The sequence below is a fragment of the Lampetra fluviatilis genome, chromosome 1 (assembly GCF_964198595.1).
Source record: "Lampetra fluviatilis chromosome 1, kcLamFluv1.1, whole genome shotgun sequence".
Lineage (NCBI taxonomy): Eukaryota > Metazoa > Chordata > Hyperoartia > Petromyzontiformes > Petromyzontidae > Lampetra > Lampetra fluviatilis.
In genome coordinates, this window is record NC_136275.1 from 2,857,582 (window position 1) to 2,870,971 (window position 13,390).

Below are 13,390 nucleotides of genomic sequence, written 5' to 3' on the forward strand. Positions count from 1 at the left end.
CTGCTGCCATTTAACTTTACAGTGAATGTGAAATCACTTTTTTTCTTTAATAATAATAATGTAAGTTCCCTCCTTCTCTCCCAACCCCCCCAATGTTCTCCCTACAAATTGTCTAAATTTGCTCATGTTAACTGCCGACTGTTTCCAATGCGCCCTGAGCTATCTTCAAAAAGCGTTCGGCTGTGCACTCTGAATGAGCTCTTTGGCTGGCTTATGTCGAGGATCCTTGCGCACGCATACCCATGTGTGGGAAGCCAGTGGGGTTGAAAAAGAAAATGTAAATCAAAAGTGCCCTTCCAAAGATCGTGTCTGTGGCCTTGCGAGTAACCAATTTTTATGCATTTTAGCTGATAAAAGTGTTATCGCCACTTTTGCGTGTAACGCTTACTTTTCAATATCGCGTCACACTCATAGAGCTTAGCTACGCTTAAACGTGTGCGAACGTAATAATGCCCGAATTACCCCTTTCACCTCGAATATCCGCCGGAGAGAAAGAAGTGGTTGTAGCTTCATCTGTCGGCCTTCACTTAAAACAGTGGTCCATTAAGCAACACTTTAATCAGGTAGCCATAATGCTGATGTCTTCGAGAACACTGGAAATAATGTACAAACATAGTTATATTCCTATTCAGAGCTGTTTCATATTTAAGTGAGACACCAATGCTATTTGAAATCCACCGTGATGCATAGCATTGTGAAATAGTGTCGATGTTGTGTCGGTTGTGTGACTGTTTTATCGTGTGCCTGGAATATTTTGTGCGCGGTGCTCATTATTTATTTAGTGTTGTGTACATGTGAATTTGTGTGCACATTGCGAATGATGAGAAATTACAGCAGCAGGGTAAACGGGTTTGTAACTGAAAAACATCAATGTTAATCTCAGGCATTCAGGGCTATATGGAGGAGAAACATGAAGATAAGTCAAAGTTACTAGTAATTACAAAATAACAAGGTAAGTTCACCCTCCACACGTCATTACTTAAAATTATATTCTTTGTATTTAGTTTTATTTAACCCTTGCGAGAATTTATATAAATAGCTGCGGCTAATGTCGATTGTTTTCATGCACGGGCAAGAATGTATTTTGTCATATTGCATCATTTTCATTTAATATTCTGACACGGAACAATTAGCCGTGTGGGCCAAGCTAAAAGACCCAGCTGGGCGCAGTGGCAGCCAATCTAAAGAGCCATGGAGGTGATGGGTTTTCTGATGGGAAGCTTTCTTAGCCAGTAGACTAGCCCTGCCAAAAATAAGCACACAAGCACACACGCGCGCGCGCGCATGGCATTCTGTTACAGCATCTTAATGTGCTGCGTACCTTGAAGGGTTTTGGGTCGGCATGGCCAGAGTGTACGGTGGGTGTTTTTTTTACCAACACAAACCTGCTTGTACACCGCTAATTTTACACGCCCCTCCAATGCACTAAGTGAATTTAGACACCGCGGCGGTTTGTACGGCAGAGCAGAGAACAGCCAAGTATGCATTGGTATCTGAACCCAGCCTGAGTAGCAGCAGCAGCAGCAGCAGCGAAGAAACAGGGTAATTTTTGTTCATCAAATCTATTGTGTCATTCTTGCGCGAAGTTTTTTTTGTTTTGTTTTCGTTGGGTTTTCTCAAGCTACCTTCAACACGTCAGACGCTCAAAACGATTCCTTATAACGGTGTTTTTTTAAAAATATATATAGAGGCTAATCTCAGAATAGCCAGACTTTTCAACCTCAAGGTCCTTTTGTGTTCATTCATAGAGCAACAGAACGGCCGATAAGAAGGGTGGAGCAGAAGGGGAGGCTGCCTGTAATGGGGAGCGTGACCCACAGCACGCGCAGCGTCACGGCAAGGACAACGTTTCTAGTTAGCTTCGCAGACCTCCCACACGTTACCAAAAGAAAAAAAAAACCAAAACTAAAATCACAGTTTAATTTTCACAAGGTGTTTGTATTCAACCCTCCGTTAGCGTGCACGGCGTGTGCATGGTTTTGCCCGTCGTATCGTCCGTTGCAGCATCTACAATCGCAATACCGTATGTAATTACTACTCCGCTTTCTAATCGAACACTGATCTGAAAATTCAGATGGAAATGCAGGTTGAGTTTTCTTTTTCGCTGTCATATTTCATTAAATCTTTTCCTTTGTTATTTTTTTTTCTTAAAAGCACTTGTACCGGATTTTTTGGAATAAAGAATAGAACTGCGAGATTTCCAAGATTAATAAATATATATTCCGCAAAGTATAATGCTGCTTGTGGTATTGCCGCAGTGCCGCCGCTCATCCAGCCTATTGGAGCTCGCCTGTCATTTAAGACTTCCATTTATATCTACATTGTCTTCCGTAAATTAATAAAACCCTGGGTAAGTTAATGACCATTGATTAGATTTGCACGAGCGATGATGCTGCCTCTAGCGCTCAGCAGATACCTGCTTAGCAGAAATGCATTATCAGTGACACGGGCTCATGATATGGAATTAAGGAATATAAATCACCATTGCTAGTTTTTTTTCCTCGGCCAAATTTTGGCTTATTGTACTTCCACCCGTCATAGAAAAATGTGAGTCTTATGCGCAATCGGCTGTGCACAGAACAGGAAGTGCACTTTTAGTGGCAAGCCATACATTAAGGGAACCTTAAATATGCATTATGTTTAATGCGATGTTTATTATGAAAGTAATATGATGTTGCTGTGTCCTATCACCTCCGATTAGTACGAATGGCTATGCATGGTGCAAAATGAGTTCAACATACATATGTGTAGTGGGTTCCACGGAGGCACACACTTGAACTTGGAGGCAACACGTTTCCTCTACGACCCCAACAGGGTAACTACATAACGTACACAGGATAATAACATAGGTGGTAGCTACCACTGTTAACTAGACCACAACGGGGTAACTACATAACCGGGTTAGTTAGTAACACACTGCCTGACCCACGATGCCGAGCGTGAAGACCGAGGACCGAGGACCGAAGAGACGTAGCGCCGACGGGTTCCATTCCATCAGACAGCCTTGATCGGCTCTCACGACCTCCCTTTTATGCCCCTGAGCGTGGCCTGGCTCTGCCCTCGGCCACGCCCCCTTCTAGATCCTACTAGAAGGTTCTGGGCCATACATCACGTGTCCATCTCGCCACCTTTCCCCCCCCCCCCTCATTATCCTGTCCTGGTCACGTGCCCTCTCGGGTTTTACCCAGACTGTCACGTCCTCAACTGCCCTCTTTCTGACTGTCACCGGAACCATGCCCCTTAGGGCCCCCTTCCATGCCATACCTACTCTGGTGCCAGAGAGAGGCTCTAACACGCACAGTTGCACACTCTTTTCTCGGGAGCTGGCGCTCAACGCTGTAGTGACCCAATATACGTCACTACATATGTTCAGAATATAAACAGGCCTTCATATGATGCCACTATAGATGAAGCGTTTGTAATCCTAATCACGAATGTTTAATAAACAAGGATGTCCAGCAGCATGCTTTCATCCTGCTTGTCATATGCGATTCGGTTGATTGATGCTCATGACTGGGTCATCAAAAGCAAAACTCAATCAGTTCACCAGATGGGCACTGTAATGTTTTGGATAATGTTTCTTTTGGGACTCAATCACAAAACCATAACGCCCATTGTTCCTTATAGAAAGCTGCAAACATTAGTCTGTCAAGTTAAGTATTACTGTGATGGCATTAAATGTCCAGGCTCTGTCATTTTGGCAGGCAGTGTGAAATGCCTGCGCGTCTGTGTTTATGAAGGTCAATAAAGTGGATTATCTGCGAGCTGCGATCCAGTCTAGTCGGAGCATTCGAAGCCTAATCTCAGTGGACAGCAGTCTACCTTGAATAGCTTCATTATCTACCGCGGTGTCTTATTCGCGAAAGAGAGATATATATATGAATGTTTCATAATGCAGCTTTAATTGTAAAATGCAAAACAACTTATTTGATTGAAATATAAAATGTTGAAAACGTTATGAATTATACACGCCGCGTCTTTCCCCCAAATTATTTACGCATCTTTATTTATAATGAAAGTGTATGCAGTGTGAGCATAACTTCTGACGATTAAAGCGTACGTGCCCCCACATAGAGCTAACGAAGACATTGCTTACGTACACTGTGCATTAATTTAGTAAATGTGGTACTGGGAAGTGGATTACTTGTTCTCTCTGCCTGTGTCCTCTCTTTGGAATGTTCACACTTCAATTCTAACTTAGCAATCTTTGAAATACGTAATCAACCAGGCTATGCGTTAATTGTGTGCTGACCGACCCTCTGTGTTGTATTACATTACATTTCGATATTTTACTAGGTTATTTAATTTTGGTGTGTCCTTCTCCTGATTTTCAGGCTTGCTTGCCGTGTCATCGCACTTGCAGCACCACGTTTTGTTGTCCACTCATTGATATGCTGATTTTTTTCTCTAACCCCCTTCCCTCTCTCTGCGTCCGCCCTCCTCTGTCTATTTAAGGCCACCCCACAGAGACGATCACCTCTCTCTGTTGTCTGTGTTGCTCTCTCTATGTATCTTGGTGATGTCTGTCTGCTAATGTGTCTGTCTATAGTTTTCTGGTTAGATTTTATGTCGCTATTTCATTGTACCTGATGATTGCTTGTGTTGCAATCGAAACGTCGTATTCTATTATTTAATTTAATTTATTATTTTATCTTTAGACGTGACTTAACCGAAAGAACCAAATAATGGTACTGGGAATTATATTAAGAGAATAAGATAGTATACTGGGTTGTTTTTTTATCTGAAGAAGAAACAAGCGACAAATAACAAACATAATTCCAATGAAAGCCTCTTGTTGTCCGGGACGACGCTAATTAATAATATTTGTTCCAATAACTTTGCGCGATTGTGATTAACGTTTTTTATATAATGCATTGATGCATTCGTTAAGAATTCCTCTTTGGCAGACACAGCCTCGCGTCCGAACGAACCGTGCTATGTAATTTACACGACGAACTGACAGCCGTTGTGATGTGCCGTTCATATGTGCTGGAACTGGGACAGAGAGGACTTAAAATCTTAAAGCGCTGGTATGAAATTGCAATGAAGACTGGGACGGTGGCCACCACTGCAGTATAAGCCTGCCATTCGTTTTTTTTTTAAGTATTGACTACTCTTTGTTGTGCGTCAGTCCACAAAAAGCGCACTGTAGAACACTCTTTTTTAAGGACGGCACATTTGCGGAAAATACATTTTTCAATGCAACTACCTCTATTTTATTTGAGCAGGTAAAGCACACTGAGCTGTTCGTGCTTTCTCAGAGGCATCCTGGCCACACGAGATAACTCATCGAGGTGGCTTGTATCGTCATATGTGGGGATACATCGTGGGTGGTAAAACCGGAGGAGCCGGAGGAAAATCCACGCCACCACGGGCAGAGAGGAAACCAGCGAACTCCAAATATACAACGGGCATTGTCAGGGTCGGGATCGAACCCATGACCCCGTCTGCGTCCCAAGTGAGGGAGATAACATGCAATGAAATTCAGATTCATAAGTATCCAAATATCTAAATAACTGAATAGGACCCAATCTCAAAATTCTCCACATTCAAGTGCACCAAAGTGCTCCGCTATCTCTAAATATAATTTGGAGTACAGTATTTATTGAATTAATGCATAGTGTTCATTGACGGTCACCCAGACTATTACATGTAATTTTGTTGATTTCTGCACTCGGGAATCCTGTGCACGAGGTGATTTGGTGGGGTTTTAGCCCCTTCTTTGATTTAAATATGGAAATTATTGCAAAGCGTTCTGAGAGGCAATTGTATTCATGAAGCTATATAAAATGTAATTATTATACATTTTCCCATCATTAGCTTTATGTGGGCCATCTAATGCTTTAATCGTTATGTCCCGTAACATTACGTACTCTTATTTACAGTACGTGTAAGGCCTCTGATTTTTGCATGCCTGCAAATCGTTTTGTGGGCTTTTGTGCGTAGAGTATGTGTTTTTGCAATCGTTTTCAATATCTGAACAATTGAAGCACTGAAATCAGCCAAGGGTAAGTGTAATGAAAAGAAAGGTCAATTATCGCTTCATGTATTAATGCTCCTCCCACAGTTTAACATCAGCCACCAAGCGCATAGACTCCCATAAATTGCACGACAGTATTATTGTATTCACCAAAATGTTTTGGAAATTCAATTACATCAATGAGAGTCGCTGCAGTATTAAGTTCAGATTTCAATCACTCTTGATCATTGTCGCCTTCGTAAGGCCATGAGAGATGGCGACTGCTTGGGGAAGCTTTCATGGAGCAGTGGATTGACCGCAGCCGAAAATGATGATACACATGATTAATGCGATTCAAGCTTCAAGTTAATTTTGTTTAATCAGGTAATAAATCAAGAGACCAGATTAGACATTCAGATGTATCTTGGACAATCTTTTCAAACTATTTGAAATATACATCGTCCAATGCTGACTTATTGGTAGGCATTCTCATTATTACCAGTTCCCTTTGTAATTTGAAGACCGTAATTCAAGGTGTGGTGACGAAACCAGATAATGCCATAGTCAAAAGAGTGATGGCATTTCAGTACATGGCCTCGGCACCACCGATTAGCACGGTGGGCTACGTACGGTGCGAAAGAAGTTCAACGTAGATTCATTCAAGGGGGGGCAGACAAAATGAGCATCACCGAGGGTGCCGTCGGACAGATGTTAACCGTTATATTAGTTACAAAAAAAAAATCTGTCGTTCATATTGAAAAACCTGGCAGGTGTTTGCCAAGTATTTTGTAAATACGATGAAGCGGGTCACCACATTCTTACGACGACAGCTTGTGACGAACATTGTTAAGACTGCGTAATTGTGAGATGTTTAAAGCACAGAGCTCGTAACATGACGACCTCGTTACCCGTGTTTTTAAGATTAACCTCCATTGCGGCGAGGGCTCCAAAGGGCACGATGCCTGCCCGACTATGAGGGGGGGACCGAGGTGACGGGGATCTAATTAAAGGGGGCCCCGTTTGAGAGGCTACGAGTGTGCGCTGTGCCTGCGGGCGTATCTGAAGTGTTTCAGGTGTATTTGTGCAGAGTAAAAAAAAAATCCCCGGGTATAAATCAATCAGCCGCTTTTATTTATAACCAGGTAAAAGCCCATTGCGATGCAATATCTCTTCCTGCAAGGAGGACTATGGGTCAAAAGCAGGGCGACATTAATCACAAATGCCATCGCACGTTTTAACGTATTTAACAGGCGTGATACAACAATGGAGATCTGGTGGTTGCATCGCTGAATTTGGTCGCGAAAGCCGACGTGTTATTGGTCGCGAAAGCCTACGTGTTAAACTGTTTATATACATGAAAAATAAAAAAAATAAAGCCGCGGAGGGAGCATTAATTGAATGTAAATATTTTCTCACGTGGTAAATAAAGGCCAAATCCGGATTGCTTCCCTGCGGTATTTGGTTATTGCAGGTTTGCGTAGCGAGTTAGATGCGCCAGCTGTATTGGCGATAGCGAGCGTTGTGTTGCATACAGTGAGTGGAAGTGCGGTGGGGTTTTTTTTATGCCTCATCTGGTTTTGGCTGTTGGTTGCCGGGGCTGCTTTTTTTGGCAGTGAATAAATTTGCCTGGATTGGGTTCATCTGAAGCCTCCCTGTGAGAGTTGATTTAGTGTGACGGCTGCGAAAGTTGTCCTTCGTTTGGCAGCTAGGACACGGCAACCTTGAGCTTTACTGAGTGCGGACAAACGACAGAGAGCTAATTACACCAAGGATCCCAGTAGAATCTGGACCTCCAGTTTTATGCCAAAGCCGGCCAATTTAGAAGGCGTGCTGCGAGAGAGGCTTCTGGAATAATAACAGTGACAGATGTACGCTTAAAAAGCTTACTAACCTACAAATCTTTACAATCATTTACGTGTGATCAATGGAAATCCCCATCTGTAGTGTATTAGAAATGTCGTCCACAGATGCCAGTTTCAATGGAATTAATTGAGTACGGATGTGGCACCGTTTTGATTCCAACAAACCCCTTGGTAGGATCATTGTATGTATCCCCATCCGTATGTACTGCACACCTTACAAGCTGCCCTGCAGCTATGGAAGGTCCATATGCCAGCTTGCCCATTGTCTAATTGGGTTCTGTTGAAGCCCAGGCTGCCACACACCATGTGTCCACCCATTAAATTGGCCACAGACCTGTGCCAGAAATGATAGCAGTGATTGTATCAATGATTATCCTCTGAAACGTGATCATATTTAGCCAACAAAAAAGGGTGCGTGGTCTTTGTCGACGATACCAAATCACAAGACAGCCATTGGTGATGAGTAGTGAAATTTTAAAAAAAGGGCAGAATGGAAGTTGTGCGGTTTTGATAATTTCATTTGGAAAGCCACCGGTATGTTTGCACCCTCTGGGTTATTACCCAGGCAGCACTTTGACTTGCAAATGATACCCTTGGAGAAGAGGCCATTATATCAGAAGTAATAACTTTATTATTGTGACTGGGTCGGCTCACATCCCCGCGCATATTGGCACACCAGACGTATTTCCTCGCTGGCATCTCTCTCCGCGCGCAGTGGCAGATATACCCATGCTGCACCACTTGGGCAATGGTTGAGTTACCAGGTTGACTCTTGGAGAAATGCACACACCTCTAACTCGAGCCTAAGGGGGGGGGGGGGTGTCAGACATTTGTGACGATGTGTGACGAGGAGGGGGGGGTTTGAAAATTGTGACGTCACATCAAAATGCGCAACTTTAAATAGATATAGACAATACGTTCTACTTAATTAAATAGACGTTTTAATAATTTGTTTCTCCTACAACATCAGAGTGCAGCGCCACATTAAATACGCACTACAATGACAATAGTTTAAAGCGATTTGAAGCATATTTTATTTTTTTTGGGGGGGGGGGAAGATCTTTGTGACATCATATTTGAGGGGGGTGTGACGATGGGGGGGATTGGTCAAAAATCGTCCAACATCGCGTGACGTCATTTATGGACGGCCCCTAAATCACGACCTCAAATGAGAGTACCTGGTGCGATGTGTAAACATCGCCACTTGGGAGGACACGTGACCGGGCTTGGCGCTGACCTTGCCGTATGCATGTGTGTCGAACTGCCATCGCACCCAACATAGTCAACCAGAATCTTTATTTATACAGGAAGAAATCCGATGAGCTATTAAGCTCTTTTTTAAATCCTTTATATTAAGTTCGCTTGCTTGCTTAGGACCGTGCAAATCTTTCGGTCGTTTTTTAACCCACTTCCCGTGATCCAATCGAGCTGACATTTTCCACACAGACTCGTTGTGCGTGACAATTAATGTTCGTGAAATTTTTTCCCCAAAATTTTACACTTTTTAGGACAAAAATATTATATTTAATTACCAATTGCTTAATGGTTGCATGCAATCATCTGACCCATAGGTGGCAGCCATCTCAAGCCAGAGGACGAGAGGACTCTAGCCGCTACGCATATAAAGGATTTATAGTGAACAACTTTGTTTTTACGGGTTATACTTATTTTGCACATGTCCAGCATGGGCAGCTCAGAACATTACAACAACAAACAGTACAGTTTAACACGTAGGCTTTCGCGACCAATATTATTCATAATCAACGTTTTTGGGTTTAGATCGCGTTATTTATAAATGTGTCGTAACCCTCCACCACCCGACACGGCCAATCAGTAAAAAAGTGTCACGTTGACAAAAGACAAATAGTTCACTGCTTTAGCCCACCGGTGTGTTGAAGCGTGAAACCACAACATTTACAATTTGAGTACGACGTTTCGCTGGTAATTGCATCCAGCATCATCGGGCAATTCGCCCGATGATGTAAATGTTGTGGTTTCACGCTTCAACACACCCGGTGGGCTAAAGCAGTGAACTATTTGTCTTTTGTCAACGTGACACTTTTTTACTGATTGGCCGTGTCGGGTGGTGGAGGGTTACGACACATTTATAAATAACGCGATCTCAACCCATAAACGTTGATTATGAATAACAAACAGAACAACAACACGATGGGGGAGTACTCATTGCCCGCCAGTAGGGTACCGATTTTATTAAATGCCACGTGGCCTGCCCATGGACATGGTGTAAATTGACCCACAGATATCCTTTTCAGAAGTAGGGCAGCTTGGTAAGCCTGTTGGTTGTCTCAAGTGGCACTTGAGGGCACTTTTTTTTTAATGCCCATAGATAACTGTAAATAATGTGCTCATTTAGCCACCACTTTATTGCCTTTGTTAGGGCGTGATTTGTTATGACAGAGAAAGTCACCCCGTTGCTTTAATGGTGGCAAAACAAACTCATTGTTGCGCGCACGTCAGGAATATCCTCGTGCAGGCAACAGAAGTTGTCACGATGATCCAAATCCGCGTCGAAACATTTCCTGTAAATTTCCCCGGCACGGGGCAGCAACATGAGCTTTTTTAAATTTAATAATGATAAAACAACAAATATAATAATGTCGTAGTAATAATCATAATTCAGTGACGCTGAAATAATGACCCGATAATGGTGGCGACGGAACCCGTACAGGGAAAGGCAATATTTTTGCCGATGCTATGGTGACGGATTATACATTATTAATGCCGTGTCGCCGTGTTTTTTTTTCTTCCCCGACAAAAGCATTTTTAGCCTTCCCCCTCTGCAAAAGCAATAGGCAAGGGGGAATATTGCAGAGCCAGATCATCGGCGCCTCCTGCATCGTGATGGACACTCGGTGCATACGGGGAGTCACTCTTGCCCGTGTGCGTCCGTCACAATGGTGACTGACAGGGTTCGGACCTTGGTGACAATTAAATAGCTATTCCCAGCCGCCATGGCATTCGCAACTTCTGACGTTCATAACTAGGTATGGGATTTTAATGAACTCAGATTGGCGTGCGTTAAATGCGTGCACGCACGCACGCGCGTCTGTGTGTCTACGTATACCGTTGAGAGCGGTGGCACAGCGGTGAGCGCACTGCGCTACGAACCCGGCGACCTAAGTTTGATTCCATCCCAATAACAGTGGCGGGTGTTCGAGGCGTTTCCTGGACCTCCCCTACGTTGACTCAACCTTAAGTGAGTACATCAGCATAGTGGAGACAAAGGCAGTTGAACGTGGTGTTGGCTGCTTGCCCCTGCCGTGCAGGCCACATAGGTGCTGCTTGCTTACAGCTCTTGCCCCAACAGTCCGTTAAAGGCTACGCGGGATATCTTTGTGTACACATACACAGATTGTACGTGTGAATACGCACACACGTATGACGCTACATGTACGCACGTGGAAGTATATGTCGATGATATTCAATGTGTCACCATATTGGTATATAGATGAGCATATTCAGGTTAAGAGTCCTGTTTAGTGCGCGCGTGAGAAGATAACGCCAATGACCATATTCTGCCTGAATGTGCCCTATCCGATCAGATTTCGGAAGCTAAGCATGGTTGAGACTGGATAGTGCTTGGATGGCCGACAACTTTGCATACTAGTCATTACAGGCTGTGGATGCTATGTTGTGGGCGGCGGAGCAAAATCCACTCTTGAACTGTACTTCTAATCTCTCACATCTATTACCTGCCTGCTTTCAGCTCAAATTGACCAGCAATGTGAAGTATGTTCAAAGCAACCTCCATGATCACCTGCACGGTGTGGGGAGGCCCTTTATCCAGCTGTCCATTGACAAAAGGCCATGCTACTTCGACTACATTCGATATAATGGTCAACCTAAACATTAATATTTCAAGGTCTTACACATTGCACAGTGGAGCACAGCTCGTTTGCCAAGCAGAAAAGCCATCCCCGTGCGGGAATTACCCCCATGCCTCGGCATCCACCCACGCTCGGAGCACTGCGCAGCAAGCACTTTGTTACTCATTCGTTTTTGCTCGAATGAGTGATAACATTTCAGCCATTGATAGCGCTGATATTGGAAATACCACGGCGCGAGACGGAACGACAAAATAATGCGAATTTAGTCACGCGGCGTATCTATCACGAGCCGCCGGCGGTGGCGGCGGGGGGGCGCGGTGCGGCGCGTTGCTTCCTAAAACTCATGCCGCGTTACGGCAGCACACGAGCGTGGCACTTGATGCTCTCCCCCCCCCCCCCCAAAGATTGGGGCTGGTTTTTTTTTTACTGATCATGGCTTCGTGGCATCATCTCCCCACATCCATCTATCTCAGCCTCCCACGCCCTTGGAATTCTCGTGCTGCCCTTCCATCCGTCCAATCGTCCGTCCGTCCAATAGTCCATCCGTCCGTCCGTCCCGTTGCTGCGCGTCGATCTGTATTCACCACCGCTCTCCAATCCGGTCATCCCGCACCGCCGATGAGCACGATTGGTGACTAATGGTGCGAAAGAAGTTCAACACACGTGGGTACATATGCGTCGAGCTATTTATTTAAACAGCCTCCCTCGCCACGCTCACTCATCCTCCAGCTCCGCTCGATCCATCGACGTGTTCTTGATCAATTTTCTTTTTGCTGCTAAATAGACCAAGTGGCTCGACACGATGCAGCGCCATGGCTCTGCGGCCGATTTGAGCCAAAGTGAGGCCGAAATGATTCCCAAGCGGCGAGAACCTCGGAGCGCACACATTGTGCGATTGGCGTGTGCGCACTCTGCGGTGGTGGGGAAATTGTTCACGTTGGCTCGAGAGGAGCTCAAGATCAACGCAGCGATGGTGTTTATTTGAAGGGATTGTTTCGCTGATTGTATAATTGTGTCCTGCAGGGTTCATACATTTGTGTTCCAATGGATGAAAATGTATTTTGATCAATTGTATATGCAGTCGGCACAGTGCCGGATGAAGCTAGTGCGGGGCCTGTAGTATGTTATAGAGGGGCCCTAAATAAATAAATAAACACAAATGTTTTTTACTTGCATAGTAAAGTTATTTTATTTTTTGATTTGCAATACAGCCAGGTAGTACGACAAATCTCTAACCTTAAAGGCCCAGTCGTTCATAAAAGTTGAAGGCGGTATTGTACTATAGTAATAGAGCAAGTGCAGAATCACTGAGCCAGAATTGATAGCTTGAAAGCATTGAGAGCGGGGCCCTTGAAAGTGCGGGGCCCGCAGCTACTACACGTGCAGCTACTACACATGTAGCTACTGCACATGTAGCTACTGCACATGTTGCTACTACACGTGTAGCTGGGCCCTTGAGAGTGCGGGGCCCGTAGCTACTACACGGGTAGCTACTACACATGCAGCTACTACACATGCAGCTACTACACATGTAGCTACTGCACATGTAGCTACTTTTGCTACTACGATAATCCGTCACTGGGTCGGCAGTGTAATTGGGTACACCAAAGTGAGTCGATCGGGAGGCCACGTGTACACCCCCCCCCCCTCCACTTGGACTGGGTGGAAGAGGGTCTCTCACGAGCTCCATCAAGCGGGAATCTCCTTCTGCCAGCAATAGC

General features: G+C 44.5%; 1 protein-coding gene across 1 annotated transcript in view; it reads left to right on the forward strand.

Annotated features, from left to right (window-relative positions):
* LOC144951291 (polypeptide N-acetylgalactosaminyltransferase 13-like) overlaps positions 1–13,390 on the forward strand; it is an 89,941-nt gene that overhangs the window by 24,115 nt on the left and 52,436 nt on the right. The gene's annotated exons all lie outside the window — the stretch shown is intronic.